This window comes from Scylla paramamosain, chromosome 46, assembly GCF_035594125.1.
Source record: "Scylla paramamosain isolate STU-SP2022 chromosome 46, ASM3559412v1, whole genome shotgun sequence".
NCBI lineage: Eukaryota > Metazoa > Arthropoda > Malacostraca > Decapoda > Portunidae > Scylla > Scylla paramamosain.
The window spans coordinates 5,628,358-5,634,730 of NC_087196.1; the positions used below are offsets into that span (position 1 = coordinate 5,628,358).

At 35.3% G+C, this 6,373-nt stretch overlaps 1 non-coding gene across 1 annotated transcript; it reads right to left on the reverse strand.

Moving 5' to 3' along the window:
- Nucleotides 1-1,919: 1,919 nt before the first annotated feature.
- On the reverse strand, nucleotides 1,920-1,992 carry Trnaa-ugc (transfer RNA alanine (anticodon UGC)). The gene has a single exon. It is a non-coding gene; the product is annotated as a tRNA-Ala (tRNA).
- Between the last annotated feature and the right edge of the window lie 4,381 nt (nucleotides 1,993-6,373).

Consider the following 6,373-nt stretch of genomic DNA (forward strand, 5'->3'; position numbering starts at 1 on the left):
GTAAATAGTAGTAGTAGTAGTAGTAGTAGTAGTAGTAGTAGAAGAAGTAGTAGTAGTAGTAGTAAACCCATTAATTTCGTCTCCACCAGTTAAAATAAAAATAATAATAATAATAATAATAATAATAATAATAATAATAATAATAATAATAATAATAATAATAAATACAAAAAAAAATATAGATACATAGGCAGGACAAAAAAAAAAGACACGAACAAAAAAAAAATAATGAAAAAAAAAAACAAGAAAACGTGCCAAGCGAAGGGGTAACTAATGCAAATATCAACTAATAACACTAAAACACACACACTCTCTCTCTCTCTCTCTCTCTCTCTCTCTCTCTCTCTCTCTCTCTCTCTCTCTCTCTCTCTCTCTCTCTCTCTCTCTCTCTCTCTCTCTCTCGCCTGAAGGAAAGGAGGAAATTATGTACACCAAACAGCCAAGATTCCCCTTAAAACCATTGATTTTATGCTCCCCCTTATCGGAAAGCAGGGTGGCAGAGTGAATCAACATAACACACACACACACACACACACACACACACACACACACACACACACTCCTAAGGGGGGGAAAAAAAAAGGTCATTATATGTGTATTTAATAAGTGGTGTTCTTTTTTAAGCATCTACGTTAGGTTAGGTTTCAGTGTTGAGATAAGTTAAGTTAAGTTAGGTTTCAATGTTAAGTTATTTTATTTATTTTATTTATTTACTTATTTATTATTTTTTCAACGTAAGATGGTCACTAGCCAAGGGAGAGAGAGAGAGAGAGAGAGAGAGAGAGAGAGAGAGAGAGAGAGAGAGAGAGAGAGAGAGACAGAGAGAGAGAGAGAGAAACGCAAAGGTTGTTATTTTTTCGTGGTAGTTGTCCAATGCCACTCCGTCACATTCAGTAATAGAGAAAACAAAATAAACACCTACAAAACTGATATCGTGCTTTCTTTTCCCCTGTGCACGTCTCAAGGCCATCTAGATAAATTCATGTGTATTGTCAGCAAAACTCACAAGAGAAAACACACAGAAGCGTATTTTTTAAGCCTTTTATAGTACTGTAATCTATCTAAGCCTTCTGTAAGAGTTGTAACACCTTTCCCACTCACCTATAGCCTCAAGACAAAGGAACATGTAGTATTAGAAGAAAGCTTTGCCATTTAAACACGTACAGAATCGTCACCTTTCTTTCTAAACCCCCTGTATTATTTTAACCCTTCCCTCCAAGCCTTTTTCTGTAAGAGTTTCAACACCTTTCCCACTCACTTATATAACCTCAAGACAAAGGTACGTATATTAGAAAGCTTTGTCATTTAAACACGTACAGAATCGTCACCTTTCTTTCTAACCCTCCTGTATTATTTTAACCCTTCCCTCTAAGCCTTCTGTAAGAGTTTCAACACCTTTCCCACTCACTTATAGCCTCAAGACAAAGGAACATGTTGTATTAGAAAGCTTTGCCATTTAAACACGTACAGAATCGTCACCTTTCTTTCTAAATCCCCTGTATTATTTTAACCCTTCCCTCCAAGCCTTCTGTAAGAGTTTCAACACCTTTCCACTCACCTATAGCCTCCAGACAAAGGAACATGTTGTATTAGAAAGCTTTGCCATTTAAACACGTACAGAATCGTCACCTTTCTTTCTAAATCCCCTGTATTATTTTAACCCTTCCCTCCAAGCCTTTTGTAAGAGTTTCACACCTTTCCACTCACCTATAGCCTCAAGACAAAGGAACATGTTGTATTAGAAAGCTTTGCCATTTAAACACGTACAGAATCGTCACCTTTGTAAACCCCCTGTATTACTGCAGCCCTTCCCTCTACACCTCCTATAACAGTTCCCACACCTCTGCCACCCTCTATACACTTCTCAAGGCCGTCTGGACACAGTTTCCTGCAGAGTACCAGTAAAATAAAATTCAATGAGGGGGCGCCCGGGTTTGAACCGGGGACCTCTCGATCTGCAGGTCGAATGCTCTACCACTGAGCTACACCCCCGAGGAGGGAAGAACGAGGGAGAGGAAGTGACAAGGTGTGTGTGTGTGTGTGTGTGTGTGTGTGTGAGAGAGAGAGAGAGAGAGAGACGAGAGAGAGAGAGAGAGAGAGAGAGAGAGAGAGAGAGAGAGAGAGAGAGAGAGAGAGAGAGAGAGAGAGAAGAGGAGAGAGAGAGGAGAGAGAGAGAGGAGAGAGAGATGAGAGGAGAGAGAGAGAGAGAGAAGGGCAGTCTTGAATGAGATAAGGATGAAAGGAGCCAGGAGAAAGGAGGATAAAGAGAGGGGGATGGAGAAAGACAAGTACCACAGCCACACAACAAGCTAACCATCACTGACAGTCAAGATAGCAAGGATAACAATAGAGAATCAATAATTATAGTACTTCCGTCAAGATAATAAAGATAATAATAGAGAATTCAGTTATTATAATAGTTCTACCTAATTTATTGTTTTGATATTAGTTTTCTGTTTTATATGGTAAACATTTATAGTTTACTGAGTTAGACTTGATAAAATAATAATAATAAAATAATAATTGTATATTAATAGTAAGAATGCCTGATTTATTTTTGCACTCGAGGTAATTAAGAGACAAAATAATAATAATAATAATAATAATAATAATAATAATAATAATAATAATAATAATAATAATAATAATAATAATAACAACAACAACAACAACAACAACAACAACAACAACAACAACAACAACAATAATAATTTCATTTATGTTCATATTGTATTTCATATATCAGACAGTTATAATTTACCAGCAATATGAGCTAAAGAGATAAATTACCTAATAATTGTTTGGTGTATTTTGCCTAACGAGCGAACTGGCTTGTTAAGTATAGTACAAAGTAATGATTGATAATACCTGAGTTAGTGAAGAGATATTAATAGTTATAATTAAAGAAAATATTGATAATTATAACGAGTGTTTGAAGTAATAGCTGCCTAACGAGTAAATTGGCTAGTTAAGTTTGTAGCACTGTAAAGCACCGGATTAATAACAGTTTAACCCTTTCACTGCTAGACAAATCTTTGATGCCTGTAGCTTTTTAAAACAGTGTTTAGTGTGCAAGCCTCTCGTAAATATTTTAGTAGCTTAAAAAGACAATAATAACTTCTGCTTTTCCTCTTTTCTCTCCTGTGTCTCCATGGAAGCAGTTATTACAGTGCTGGGAAGGTCAAGGAGGGACGACCATACCAGCGAAAGGGTTAAATTAATTAGAAAACTATTAATATTTATAACATTTTTTTTCCTAAATATACAATTGTTTGCCTAACGAGCGAATTGCCTTGTCGAGTGAATTGGCTTATTAATTATGTAGAAATAAACAGTAGTAAACTAATAAGCAGATTGACTGAGATAAATACTGATAATTATAACGAGTGTTTAGCGTAATGCCTGTTTAACGAGTGAATTGGCTTGTTAAGTATGTAGAAATAAACAATAGTAAATAATACGCAGATTGAGTTTAGATATTGATCATTATAACGAGTGTTTAACGTAACGGTTGTTTAACGAGTGAACTTGATTTGTTAAGTATGTAATAATATGCATTAAATAACATCATATAGTAGTAGTAGTAGTAGTAGTAGTAGTAGCAGTAGTAGTAGTAGTAGTAGTAGTAGTAGTCGTGAGGGAAATGTATAACCACCCTCACCTACCCCCCCCTCTCTCCGACACGTGTTGCCTTACAAACACTCAAAGAAAACCAAAATAAACCAAACCAAACACTGCCACACATCACCCCAAGCAACACCAAGCACAGTGCATCACCCCAGCACCTCACACCACCATGACAGACACCACCAAACACAAATAATGAATATAATTACCCCACGAGGAGCAGGCAACATCCTTCCCTCCGCCAGCTTCCTCCTCCAAGTGATCGCAGGGTGTTCATCTTTCAAGTTTTAATCTGAGCACTTTTAATATTTTATCTATTTTATTTTACCTATTGGTTTGTTTATTTTATTTATTTATCGTATTTGATTGTTGTTGATGAGAAAGTAATGATTAATAAATGCATAATGATGATGAGAATTATAATAGGCTGCAATGAAATGCTTGTTAATTTTGTCTGTGCATCTTTAGTTTATTTATTTATTTAATTTTTATGACATAAGAGGATTTTAGATGAGAAAATAATAATATAATAATTTCAAGAGGCTGCCAGGAAATGTGAATTTAATCTGTATTGTTACTTTATTTATTTACTTATTTATTTTTTATTTCTTATTTTTTATTTGGTATTTAAGGATTTTATGTGAGAAAGTAATGATTAACAGACGCAAAATTATAAGAAGCCGCCACGAAATATTTATTAATTCAATCTGTTCATTTCTATTTCTTTATTTATTTATTTATTTATCTATTTATTTATTCATTGGTATCTGATTCTTTTTAGATGAGAAAATAATGATTAATAGATACATAGTAATGATATATTCTGCCAGGAAATATATATTAATTTAGTCTGCGCATCTATTTTTTGTGATATTTGGGATTTCTAGAAGACGAGAAAATAATTATAATGAATCCAGTTTGGGCACCTTCATATTTGTGGTAACTGAGTGTATTTGAAATATAAGAAAGTAAAAATATAAACACTACGGTCATAGTAATCCATTCATGATCTCTCTTTTTTTTTTTTTGTACATATATTTATTTATTTATTTATTTATTATTATTTTTCGTTTTCTTGTTCGTATTTGAATGTGTTTATAAGATATGAGAATAAATAAAATATAAAATGACCTATCAACTAATTCCTTATTTCATTTTCGTGTATTTTAAAGGTTTTCAAGTTTTCTACTTCTATTTCTTCTACTTCTTCTACTTGTTCTTCTTCTTCTTAAGGTTTTCAAGAGTTGTTTTTATTTGCTTTCTCTTTTAATACATTTCCAAGTTCATTCTATTCAATTCTGATATTGTTGTACCGTGGCGGAGAGTGGAGAAAGCAGTGTACGTGTGTCTTCCAAGGTGCAGGAAACTTAGGCTGGGGAAAATAGAAGATATTTGGTGCCCGAGTCCTGATCTCTGCTGCCCTTTCCTCCTCTCCCCTCCCCTCCCCCTCCTCCTTCATCTTGGCCTCATTACTCCTTGGTGGATGGGCTGCTATGTTGTCCCCAATATCTCGCGTCTGGTGCACTCCCTTCCACCAGGCCCAGCTGTCTCGCGTCTTTGTGCTCCAGCTCCCCATAGCCCTTGTTTTCATCACCCTCATCTTCCAAAGGCCGTGCAGACAAAACTACATGCATTATGAGAAAGACTTGCAATATAATATCGTAATCTTTCTCTCTAAACCTTTATATTTGCAACCTTTCTTCCTAAATAAGAGGTCCAACACTCCCATCCATCAAAAAGGCATCTCAATTCTCTCTCGTCCACATCGGCGGTCGCCCTCGCAGTCATGGCACGTGGCAGAGGTGAGTATGTTCCTACGGCTCCATATGCACCGCTTGTCACTTGTTTTGATGTGAGAGGTTGGCGCAATGTACGATTCCTCCACTTGCTTGTCCCTTGCATCTCTCTCACCTGCTTGTTCTTGATCTTTTACTCTTTGGCCTTTACTTATAGTCGGGTTGGCGCAATGTACGTATCCCTTCAGTTGTGTCTGTGCGCCCCCATCCTCTGCATTTCTTCCGCATTTTCATCCCTCCATCTCATTCTCCTTTATCCCCTCGACCTTCTCCAGGCTCTTTTTATCAGTTCTTTCTCTTATTGCATTTTTCTATCTTCTGTAATGCGTTTCTCTCCTGCTGCTCTCCTCACCTCTCTCTCTCTCTCTCTCTCTCTCTCTCTCTGCTGACAAGGGCGTGTGCTCAAGAAAGCTTCCTAACTATATATTTAATTTATACATTTATTTGTTGCTATTGATAGGACAACCAGGATACAAATAAAATAACTCGAGTATTTATGCAAATATAGTATTTTTTTCATTTGATTTTTATATATATATATATTGAAATACATATACTTATACAATGCCCTGAAATAAATATACACACGCAAAGATCACAAGATATGTACTAGCACTGACTGTATGAATTAAATTATATTTTTTCTTATCACTAATCTCAAATAAAAATGTATAATTAATTGTAGTTGTTGTTTTTGTTCACGATCAGATCATGGCTTGGTTCTTTTCCACATTAAAATAAACTTAAATAAATCGAATAAGAATATAAAATAACTCTTTGACATGATACGAACATAACTATAAAATATACCTTTTTTCCCCCTTTTGAGAAACTGGGACTACTTATAAAGTCTTTTTTTCTTTTTAAATATAAGATGAAAATATTGCAAGAATCTCTCTCACATAAGGTTTAATCGCATCATTCTCTCCCTCTCTCTCTCTCTCTCTCTC